Source organism: Ambystoma mexicanum, chromosome 11 (assembly GCF_040938575.1).
Source record: "Ambystoma mexicanum isolate Mex_15411 chromosome 11, UKY_AmexF1_1, whole genome shotgun sequence".
NCBI lineage: Eukaryota > Metazoa > Chordata > Amphibia > Caudata > Ambystomatidae > Ambystoma > Ambystoma mexicanum.
The window spans coordinates 1,113,502,343-1,113,515,028 of record NC_090934.1 but is presented as its reverse complement, the minus strand read 5'-3'; the positions used below and the strand labels follow the sequence as shown (position 1 = coordinate 1,113,515,028).

The window sequence follows — 12,686 nt, the reverse complement described above, 5'->3', positions numbered from 1 at the left end:
TCGGCCTTTCAACTCACTGCTGCAGATAAAGTTGAGTATATGACTACAGTGATTTGAAAAAACACTTGCATGCATCTTTATGGTTTTGCCAGAGAGGTGCTGTGGAGGCAGTGTGACATCTTCTGAAGAACAAAGGCACTGAAACTTGATGAGCTCTATGTAGCAGTACTAGTTGGAAGGGCTAATTCTTTTGAATAAGAGAAAACTGTAGCAGCGCTGTACATTTGTGCTTTCCATCAACTGGGAGTACATTGTCTGATATTCTCTGTGACGTTTTGACAGTTGTATCTCTTAAAAATATCACAATTTGGACATTAAAGTGATTCTAGTCTTGAAGGCCTTGAGATTCCATCCACCCAAGTACAGTAAATGCACGGTCCGAGGCTAGTAACTTTTGATAATACACATCCAACAATTCCTGTTAACAATAATAATTTTCTTCTTCACAAGAATAGAGCATACAACATGTATGTCATGTGCATAATTCATGTAAGCATTCGGAGTCGGGTATCTAGACAATAGGATATCAATACCATATCCATAATGTAAGTAAGTATTACAAGGCAGGGAAATCGATGGCGCAGTCACAGGGTTTTTGTTTCCGAAATTGCATTCTTTGTGGTGGTGCTCAGAAGGCAAGGCGAGAGTATTGTTCAAAATGGGTTAAAGATATTGCTCCACACTTCAGGAACTGCGTCACACTGAATACTGGTGAAAAGGTTGATATTTATTGTGTTGCCCTTTATAGATAACACGTGTTCCGACACGCCAGTGTCTTTTTCAAATCAGGGCTATTAGCAAAGCTACCAAAAAATTATATAAATTATTCATGTGGTAAAATTCACAGAGTGAGCATATATTTTAAATCAAAATGCAAAATAAAACAATTATGAGAACAGGTCATAAAAAGAAAATAAACATGGTGTGGTGTAATCACAGAGAAATAAGGAGGGGGGAGAGGGGAGGAGGTTGAAGGTAAGTACAAGGAAAAAGCAATAGGGAAAAAGATATAGAAACAACACGTTATTAAGTGCTTCAAATCAAATGTATAGGTCATTAAAACAGGGTATCATTTATCCTTTATAGATAAGCTATAAAGAGTTATGCCCAATGAGGCCTTACCTATATTCCAAATCAAGATCTTTCAATTAAGTGAAACAGTCAAGGGATAAAATCCCCCTATTAAAAGTGATGTCAAGAATCACAGGTTAACCAGCAGTTACAAAGCATATAATTTACTTTTTGTGTCATTTTGTGTGTAAATGATAAGTAATATTTCATCTGTTAAGGGTGGTCAAACAGTTAACAGTATCTCATCTTACATTGTCATTGTCTTTTTGAGAGTAATAAGATAACCATTTGATATCTTGTCTAATATTATTGAACAAAAGGAAATTGCCAAAGCGTAGTCGCGTGACAAACAGCGCTATGATTGCGCTCGTAACATAAACGCTGAATTTAAAGCAAACACAGCGAGGTAAATGCTTAAAATGAAGCCGTGCAGTACACAGTGCTACAGTTGCGCTCGTGCACATAATATCGGAGTGTAAGGTTGAAAAGCCCGTTAAATACAAAAAACAGTTGGACCTGGAGCTTACCTCCGAGTTGCACACAATCTTCTGTCGTCTGGATCAATCTGAAAGCTGCTAGTCCTGAGTTTACAAGGGTTGTCTTGGCAACCCTAGTCCTACTACTATTTCTGTTAGGTTCCATTCAGAAAGTCAGGCAAAAAACGAGCGCCATGTTTTGGGCTTGTTCACAAATAATGTTGCTAATGCACAACAATGATGGGATATTGAGCAAGAGCCCCTCTGGTTTTCAAGATGGATATATTATTTAGATTAAATAGAAATGTAAACCTTAATTATATGCATTAGTTGCTCTGTAAAACAATGGGTATGTCATTAAGTAATATCATTGAATATGATGAAAGGAGCAAAGAGAAATCTATTCTATAATACATGGCCAAATGGCTAGTGACACCTATAAGGCTGATAGTAGATGCGGGTGCCCATAGGGGGGATGGTGGGGAAACTGGACACATACCTGGTTACGCTGCTCAAATGTAACCATTCAAAAAACATCTTATCACACACAGTTTGGGCCTGCAGGTGTCTAGTCAATAGTGAATGTGATGCCAAGTCCAAGTTGGTTGAACTATAAAAAATGAGAAAAATCTAGATTGCTTGATTTCACATGTCCTGATCAGAGAAAATATAATAAAATATCGAGTACTAATACATATTACATGTCAATGAATTTTTAAAGAAAATACACCATCTCATGGTCTTGATCCAGGCCAAACTCGGTTGCCCTAAATTTACAGATGATGCGGGCTTCCATCTGGCGTAGGAGGACTTCTCTATTTCCGCCTCTTTCACCCAGAGAAGCCTGTCCAAGTCCAATATATCTCACATTCATTTTATCATCCAATTGATGATTCGTTTGCCAATGTTGGGCAAGTGGTAGTGTTGAATCAAATTTACTCATGGCATAAACATATTCCCGTATTCTATACCTCAGTTCCCTTATAGTGCTGCCAATATATATAAGCGCACATGTGCATATTATGGCATAAACTATGTATTTACTGCGACAATTAATGGTATCCTTGATCAGGAAAGTAGTTCCTCTTGAATCTGAAAAAGTCTGTGTTTTTATGCGCTAATTTGCACATGGTACATGATCCACACTTCCTGAATCCTGTTGATAAATTCGGTAACCATAGCTCTGGTCTTGGTGTTGGTAGTTTTGGGAGTAGGGATGGGCTAAGAATGTTTTTCAGAGATCTGGCTTTTTTGAAAATTAGTTTTGGGTTTTCATCAATGAGGTCTTTAAGGTGGTCATTGAGTTTGAGCAAATGCCAGTTCTTGTTCAATATTTTTCTAATTTCAAAGTTGTCGTGTGAGAAAGTTGTGATGAAGCTTTATTTTATTTTGTTCTTCTGTTCGTTTTCGATTTTTGGGTATTAGGGTTGTATCCCTAGTCATAGTATGGACTTTTGCATGCGCCAAATCTATATATTTCTTGTTGTAGCCTCTCTGGCGAAATCTGTGTTTAAGGAGGTCACATTCCTGAGTAAAGTCACTGGTATTACCACAATTTCTCCTTGGCTCTTACAAATTCACTCTTTGTTATATTCCTTATTACTGATTTTTTATGACAACTTGATGCGAATAGGGTTGAGTTCGCCTCAGTTGGTTTGCGAAAAGTTTTTGTCAATAATTGGCCATCCAACACATATATTGTGAGATCTAAGAAATCTAGACTGGTATCAATTTATGGTCCTGAGAGGAAGCTCCCTTCTGTATTGCTGTTTAGACGATCTTTGAATTCGGTTAGTTCTTGGTCATTACCATTGCAGCTAAGTAAAATATCATCGATAAATCTAGTCCACATCACAATTTTGTCTTGTGCATTTTGGTCTGTGTAAACATATTTGTCCTCAAATTGGCTCATAAAGAGGTTTGCACGAGTGGTGCGTATTTAACGCCCATGGCCACTCCCTGTTTCTGCTTGAAATATCTTTTATCGAATAGAAAGATATTGTTTTCCAAGGTTGTTGTCAGCATTTCTTTCAACATGGTCACGTAATGGTAATGTGAAGCAGTTTCCCCACGAAATGTGTAATCTATGGTTTCAATGGCTGCCTCGTGCCTAATCGAGGTATATAGGGCTCGGACATCCCAGGTAACGAGTTTGTATGTATCCTTCCAGTTGATGGATTGAATTTTCTTGATAACATCAGTAGAATCTTTACAAAAAGCTCTAATTGCAGGTACACGTAGACCTCTCTGTGACCCAACCAATGCTGCTAACAATAGGTCTTCCTTCTGGTACCTTGTTGAATGTTTTATGCACCTTTGGTAGAAAATAAATAGTCGCGATCACAGGGTGCAAGACAGTTAAGTAAGCTTTTTCATTCTCTGTGATAAGACCTTTCCTTTCCCAAGTTTGAATCTGCTCCTCTATCTGATTTTTAATTTCCATGGTAGGATTTATCCGCAGTTCTTCATAGCAAAGGGGGGGTTGTGAAATGGTTCATGGCCATCTGTATGTAGTCCTCACGGCCCATGATGATTATTTTTCCCCCTTTGTCGGCTTCCTTGATAACTATGGTCTGGTCCATTTGTAGGTTTTTCAAGGCTTTAGTCTCCTCAGTGGTTAAATTGTTCTGTTTAGTATTGAATCTGTGGCTTGACTTGTTCTTCCATTCAAAATGGGCACTATGTAAATAATCATTGGCTATGTTATGGGAATTTATACTGTACACAGTTGCCATTTGCGGGCTATCCTAGTGCTCACGTGGATCTGAAAGGGAATTTGATGGGTTTGGCCAGTAGAGGAGAGGGGGGGTCGGCAAGGTTGTGCTTGACTGTTGCTGAGTGTAAAACCAGGAGCAACTGACGTATGGGTGGGTGTGTTTTTCTAGGTGAGTAGTCATTTGTACACGAGGTATTTTGTTTACAGATTAGAGACCTCAAGTGTCTAAATTGTCAGTATGCGTTGGTTGGTGGGCCAGGTTTGCAAGCTGATTCGAGAATTGTGACTGTGGAAAGTGTGTGATTCAATGCAGTTTTTAATGTTTTAAGGTAGGTGCGGACATGTTTTCAGAGGGTGGAGCAAAGTGATGTTCCATATTGTAAAGGTACTCACCTATGATGGTGTATTTATTTATTTGTTCATTTATGGATGAATTGTACAGAGCCTACTGGAAAACAGAGCTCCTTTGCGGCATGTGCTTATGTGTGTCTCTTCTGTGATGTCAGTGGTGTCAAATACATCTGAAGCTCTCTTTGAACCTGTTGGTATGCTTTCTTTAAGGTTTATTTCAGTATTATGATTACTTTAAAAATTCTACTGTTTTGAGAAGGCATGCTTGTATCACAACGTGACACAGCTAACAATGCCTTATTCAGGAAACCAAAGGTAATAGTCTTTCTGAATGGACAAAAGCCGATTTTGATGACGATTGATCCACAAACCCAGTTTGTCCACTAATTGTTCCAATGATTTTCAGCCATACCATATAAATCAAACTGCGATATCACAATAAAGAATTACCCAACATCAGATGAAAAAACAGTGTAATTTATCCTACTTTGTCATTGAAGATCTCGGAGTAAGGACTCCAATTATTTTCTCCTGCCGTTGTTTTGCGGATAATACAAGTTTGGTCTTGAAACAAATTAACACAAGGCAAACTTCGAATATCACCCTTGATTGGAATGTTAACCACACACACGACTCATTCTCTCCTAATCCCACCACTACACCAAGGACATATTTTCCTTCATCTTCAATACATCAGTCCGAGGAGACACAACAGAATGTATCTTCATTTGAACTTGATCACCCACCTTGGGCAAAGAAAATGATATTGTGTTTACATTTCTTTTGCCTATGCAGATTTATAACCTATGCTACTGATATCTAATACTGGCTGTTTAATAACAGTGGTCGATTTCTGGAATGACATGTTAATACACATGCTTAAATTACTGTGTGGACTGCTTTCTTTATTTGTCTGAGAAACATATATCCTGCAAGTACGTGTGAAAGGCTGTGTTCATATACATTGGAGGCAAGAGTGTCTTCTGCCTTTCTTATGGTGTTGAGAGAGCGTTTTTTTCTCTGACAGCTGCGTTCGCTAGCAGCAGGGACATAAACTACGATTTGTGCCATGAGAGCATTCAAATTGAACATGCAACGATGTGACTTTCCATTATAAGATTGCCGTGGTACACAAGTATGTGTCGCAATGTTAAAGGCATGCAGGTGTAAGTGATACTCAGTAGAAAACACAGTTACAATGCATTGTTAGGAGGCGCAGAGCAGGTGTAACGTTGATTGATTGAGACCATTGCTTGAAGTGTAAAAAGATCCCCTTTGTTCAATTCTTTTCATTTGCACTACGAAGTGCAAAAAGGACTAAAAGAGGCAAAAGGCACTTTTACAACTTCTTTTTTGCAATTCATATTGCAAATTGTGCTTACGCTGCATGCGATTTACGCATGACATGTAACATTTACAATAGATTTGCTATATTTACAATAGATTTCAGATAATTGGATCTGCACTAGGGGAAAATGTTGCTCCTACAAAGATTTTGACAGCCAGATGTTTGGTCACAAAAGATTTAGAGTGATGTCAGACTATTTAGTAAAATTTCCGTCACCTTATATAAGGCAGCAATATTTGCGTTTCAGGTTTAATTTGTTACACACAACTGAAATCATGGCTAGGAGAGGTTTAATTACTAATGATTTCAATCATTGTCGTTTTTGTCATAACAAACTATGTCGAGAGACATTAAAACATGTAGTAGTAGTTTGCCCAGCTTTGGACCTGATGAGACAAAGATATTTTGGTAAACTGTTAGACATATACACCAATGACTGATGAGGAAATCTGGTTTAAGATCTTTTCGAGTAGCAAACTGGGAATAAGAATTGCAATTGTACAATTTCTGGATACCGCTTTGTCAGAGGCTGTTGAAAATTTTGGAATACTATCTTGAATCGTGGTTGAACTTAAAACATTGTATAACTGATATGAATTAATAGAAACCTTGATGTTGCAACATATTGAATGCATATGAATTTGAATCTAAACAAACCATTCTAAATTGACTTTTAAAAATGTTTTATTTCCTATTCCTAAAATGCAAATTGTAAAACTTATCTATTTCAATTTTACTTTTGTATTTGAAAGGTTGATTTAATCAACCAACCAAATAATAATAATTAAAAAGAAAACAATAGATTTCCTTGGAATCTACCTGCTTTTTTCCGGTGTACCACTTTAAATAAAAAAACAGACATATTTGATATGCAGCACTATGTGTAGGCAGGTATGTACTGCTTGATAACCATTGTTTGCAGCAAAATGAGAATGTTGTGCTGTACCAATATGCAACACCAGTTTACTTGTCATGCTCATGAATATAAGGCCTAAACCTTCATGCAAACATGGTAGTTCTAACTGATGTAAGGGAGATCCAACAGCATGAAGGCCACATGCCCATTTCTAAATGAGAAACATTTGAGCAGCATTTGTGCCTCAACATTTCTTTCTGGGGCAATTGAAGTAGCTGCTCTACTCATTCATTGCCTGCAGGGTTCACACTTTAATAACAGTGTCTAAGTTGCATGTATACTTCAACCACTCCAACCGAGCTAGGCTACCAGCTGCAAAATGTAGAAATTCATGCAGACAATCACATGTTGGGGGGTGGGGAGGTTCATTGTAACAGAGCGACATACTCGTACCTATTTTATGCTTTTAGCATCCATTCTCCTCACTAATTCCCCATGCCGCCTTTGTTTAGTAGCCTTATGTTGCATTATTTCTAGTTTTTTGGCACCGCACACAGCAGTGTACTGAAGGGAAAGTGAGAAAATGATGGATGTGCAGATCTGAAAGTGACCTTCGACTTAGTGAATAGAGGGTAAGAAGTGGTCTGCCGTGGCTGCAGAGAAAGTCTGTACACTGTTTCCATTGTTTTGGGAGGAGGCGCTTCAGAGGAGGAAACCTAGCTTCTCATTAAAAAGCTGCATTTAGCACAGAGCGGAGTAAGAAGTGGCAGAAGTGGTCTGCTGTGATTTGTTGTGCCCTGCTGATCTACTATTCGTATGTTTCATGCGTTTTGCACCTCAGCGTCTCGTTCTCATGGTTAGCAGTGCTGTTATTGTTTTGTCAAATGCAGCCTCTATTGACTGTTGTCATGAAATGTCATTGAACATTTATTCGCTTTGCAGCAAAGCAAAAGGAAAAGCCAAGACACAGTGGGGAGGTATGCTTGTGGCACAGTCGCTGCAGTGAAGTTTAGAGATAATCATTGTCCCTCCAACTCTTGTGCCCGCGGTAGTCTTGGAAGCAAGCAAGTCCTCCCCCCTCACCTCCCTCAGTTGTCTATGATGGATACATCTATGTCAAATGTGGTCTTTCAAACGGGCCCTCCGGAGCTCGATGCAGGAGAGGTAGTTGAAAATGATGTTGGATATCTGCAAGCCCGTCGCATATCTTTTTCATCAGGAGTATGTATAATATATCATTTGTGTATAGGCGCGTTATAAATGCCATATCCTATCATATCAATCCCTGATACTAACTCGTCACAATCACCATCACCTTTTTCTTCCCGACTCACCCAAATCGGACAATCGAAATAGTTGTTCAATTAATTCATCCATGTAGGGTTTCCTGCTGAATGCGGCCAGCCGCTCGATGCTGGGTGCATCTTTGCACAAGGCTCCTGCAACGACAGGGCTGTCGCTGCACGTGTTGAATTTTACATTAGCTCACCTTGTGAACTCTGCAGAGATTATTGCGGAAAAATTCCGGGATCAGAGACTAACAATTAACACTATGGCATCCAAACTGGCATTTCTAGAGGGTTTCTTTTTATAATACCCTCCATTTAAAAACGGACATTCTTCCAACGGCATCGGATTTTAAGCCAGTTTTGTCTCAAACGGTAAAGGCCCTACATTTCCTTCTCTGGAATTAGCCTTGCATCAGGAGGGTAACATACACGAAAATAATATTGTCGAATGCACAATAGCGTCTGATTCCCTTAAATGCTTGGGGGCCTCAACCTCACAGCTCCTGCCAGGCTGTCAGTCATTGGTAGGAATGATAAATGATATTATGTCCTCCCCCTCACCATCGGCTTCACCTATTGTTATCCTGTATGGCCATCTTAATAGAGCAGCCTCAAATGTCGCGTTCAAGTGCGTAAGTGTTTATAGTCCTAAGAGGAAGGACACAGCTACAAACACTGTCACTGTACCATCTTTTATGGAAAATAAATTTTAAAAAAACATGAAGACCCTTCAGAAATAAAAAAACGAAGGCTCCCGTAAATTCCTGAGGATGTTGAGACGTGGTAGTTTGTCAAGCCCGAATCATATGTGAAGACTCTGAACTACGAATGTTAGACGAGGAAATTGGGGATTTAGAATCACACAACGAACCTGACTCCTTCCCAAGAAAAGCCAAAAGTAAAAGAAAACATTTGGAAAAGACTGTCAATGGGGGTGCAAGGTTCAATCAAGAAATATTTCAAACCAATTCCTGAAGTGCAAGATGAACTAAACCGGAGTGCTCTGTCAGTCTATTCTGAGATCGAAAGATCCAATTGGCACCAATTTATTTTCCTAGAGCCTCTATAAATTTGTCATTGTCCAAGTTGCTGCCAAAAGGTTTTCAATGTGGTACGTTTGACTTGAATTCACAGGCTGTCCATTTAAACCAAGCTCTGGAAAAAGTTCTGATACAGTTTTCGCAGCCTGGTGGAGCAGTAGATCTAACAGCGCTCCATCAAGGTAAATGTGTACCACAATTCATTACTTCAGCAGAAAGAAGGAAGAACTCGGCTGAGGCATCCGAGATGTTACCTCAGTTTGGGACCCCATGTCTCCTGGCTAGCCTTTTATGATATCAGAAGAGAAAAGGCAGCTTTTCACTCAAAACCTTTCTACGTCGAGTTCTCTTGGGGTTGTGATCCCCCCACCCCTGCACCCAAGGTCTTGACAAAACCATTCAACAAAATGTTGAGCCAGCTAACTGTGCCCTCATAGGGGCATCAGTTAAAGAACAAAAGGGGGGTGGATGGTTCGATTGGTGCTAACGCTTTTCGGATGGCCAAATCTTATTTATTGAACACATGTTAGTGGATAGGTTTGTGTTTCCTTTAAACTGTTGCCATCTTATGGTCTTGTTTGCAGAAATTCCAAATCTGAGATATACAAGATTTAAGGACTTTTGTTCTTTCTTGAGTTGCATGCTGTCCTTGGACTATGTGGTTCCTTACCAAGATACAACTTTACAGACATTATTATCATTGTTGTAGGGATTTAACCCAGACTTACTTATACTGCTTTATCATTTCTACAAACACTCGCTGAAGATAAGAGAAACATTATATACGATAAGAGCAATCTGGTTCTTACAATTAATCTTGCTGAAAGTTTTACGCCGCAATCCTTTCTTAATCGGGCACTGTCCTATTTTTGCATTGGCACATTACAATTTAGATAGAACTGTATAGGCATGATTATTATTATTTTTGTGGGGACTTAACCCGGACCTACTTATACCCCTTTATCCTTTCTGCAAAACTTGTTGAAGATAAGAGAAACACGATATATGGTAAGAGCAATCTGGGTCTTACAATTCCTTGCTGAAAGTTTTACGCCCCAATCCTGTCTTAATCAGGCACTGTCCTATTTTTGCATTGGCACATTACAATTTAGGTCACCCTTATCTGTTTCTTCATACGGATTTGGACTTGGTTCTTCCTTGGGTAACAATTTCAGAAATATTGCTAAGGATTGGACAATTTTTACTTCTCATCATTCTCCATGCGGAGCTAGAACAGGGTACGTAGAAGATTACTATATGTCTTTTGGCTATACTTTCGGCATTAATAGAACTAGCCATATCTTAATTGTACTTATTTTTCCGAATTCATGATTTGGAATACTGATTGACCCGGTGAGCAAACTTACGTGCAAAATTAAATTCACCAATTATTTACCTTTACACACCGTTTTAGCGTGCAGGCCACAGGCTCTCTTTAGACTCTTTTCACCCTATTATTCTTTTTACCAGTTTCCATTTAGTCCCATCATTATCGCACAGATCTAACTCATCTTTTAGTCCCTATACCATATCCCAGACATAACTAGATTTTCATATTTCAGTGATTTGGGCTGTGTTTGGCAAAAGATATGCATGCCCCTCTACCCCCACCATCCATTTATCAGCAGTATGCTGACCCACTTTTCAACACACTTATTTCTTTTACCTTGGGAGTTTTGCTAACTCAATTTAATTTTAATATCATTTTTCAAATGTACTTTAGACCTGTTTATAACAATACCTATGTTCTTGTTTTTGCTTTTTCACGCTTCCATAATACCGTTGTCCTCACATTTGCCCATGGGTATGTACTTTGATTAATGTTTGTCATTTTGTGTAAATCTATCTTGCAACATTGACTATGTTCTCACAATGTGGGCATTATTTCTGTTAAATTTGCTCTTTTTGATCTTTTGTTCTCATGTATAAACTATAACAGCCTTGAGGATGACCCTGAGGGGGTCGGAACGCGTGTCGGCTGACCAACTTTGCCAAGTGGACAATTAAAATACGATTGATAATATCATATTTTTGCTGACAGCTGTATTTAATTTGAAAATTCATATGGAATTTCTTTCTTTCAATTGAAACTGAATTAATCAACAGGGTTGAGCGCTGACAACCAAGACCCAACTCCGTTCCTTTATCTATGAAAGGTTTTGCTTCACTTATCTGACTCCCAGTGACTGGAAAGGCAACAGGTCAGTATTGTTTCCTTATCTGCAGTGATTTTAAGCATAAATGTAAAGTCTGAGCACAAGTAAATGATTAACAGGAAATAATCCAGAGTTAAGGATTTCATAAGAGTAAAGAAGGATAAAAAGGTTGTTAAAAATCCTAATTAAGCTTATGTTAGTTTTGGAAGCAACCCAACCCCTTGCTCTAATTATTAAGTACTAAGGTTTTAGAGACTGGAAGATTGGCAATATTCTGAGGAAGCTTCAACCAAATCCATCTGCTGAACTTTAAAGAATGCAGGACAAGATTCGTTATCACAGCATTTTCTACAGTCAAGTTTTGAAGAAAGTTCTTGTTGCTGACTTCATGAACTAGTAGATTTTTAAGAGAGAAAAGATTTCCCCTGGGCTTTCCACAGAGGAGTACTGTTCACTCCTGAGGGGTTTTGAGGGGGAATAGAGTTCTGGTGTAGACGGATACATTTACTGTTTCTCTTCATCCATGCAGATTTCCTTTTTGAGAGGAGGATCCACTTCCCCTTTCCATCGGGGGGGTGTTTCAAACTCAGCTGAGTTTTTAGTAAGGTTGAGAGCGCAATATATTTGTGGGTTACGTGGGTGCAGCGGCTCCTAAGAAACTTCAAGGACAGGATCTGACACCCTCGAGACAGCATAAATGCGCATTGTTGCGTTTTAAATTGAATTTTCTACCAACCAGAGAAGTTTTGGGATCAATGGAAAAAAACCTAGGAATTTACGACACTGCAGATTTTGTGCTAAAGAAGTGGAAATATTGTTCATCTTGTAATTGTTTGTTTAGCCCTTTCGCTCCGGCACTCTACATTTTTTGCTCAATTCGTCTTCAATTTGTTTTTTAAAAATACTGAACTGTTTTGGGTTAGGATTTTAAACCGTAATGAAATTTTATTGTATATAACGATTTTAGAATTTCCGCAACTGATTTTTAAATAATTGAATGGTTGCGTATTGTACATTCTTTTATTGATGGTTTGAATTATGTGCTTTAATTATTCCTGTCTGTTATTGCAAAGGTTTTCTTTTTTTTGTAAACCATAAGCAATGAAATACATTTGTGAATAGAGAGTTATCGTGGGAGTCTCTGAGGCGAGAAGGGCTAACGGAAGGGCACATGGATAGTAAGATACTCCCTGAATAGAAAACGGATGGCAATTTTCTGTATGGATAAGTTTAAGATAAGTTGTGTGGTGGCTCCCACCCAATTTGCACTGCTCTGAAATGATTTATAGGTGTTGCTGTTAGGACATGCATGGGGTATCCATAGGTTGGGCAGCTAGGACATTCTCTTCTGATATTTGCAGACAACGCTGTGCTGCTCTCTTG

The 12,686-nt window shown here is 38.7% G+C and overlaps 1 long non-coding RNA gene across 1 annotated transcript in view; it reads left to right on the top strand.

The window, feature by feature from the left end:
* The window catches only part of LOC138504168 (uncharacterized), a 241,397-nt gene that overhangs the window by 82,979 nt on the left and 145,732 nt on the right, over nucleotides 1-12,686 (top strand). Inside the window, exon 2 of the long non-coding RNA XR_011279787.1 lies at nucleotides 11,254-11,348. This is a non-coding gene — a long non-coding RNA (uncharacterized lncRNA). The remainder of the gene's footprint in view (nucleotides 1-11,253; nucleotides 11,349-12,686) is intronic.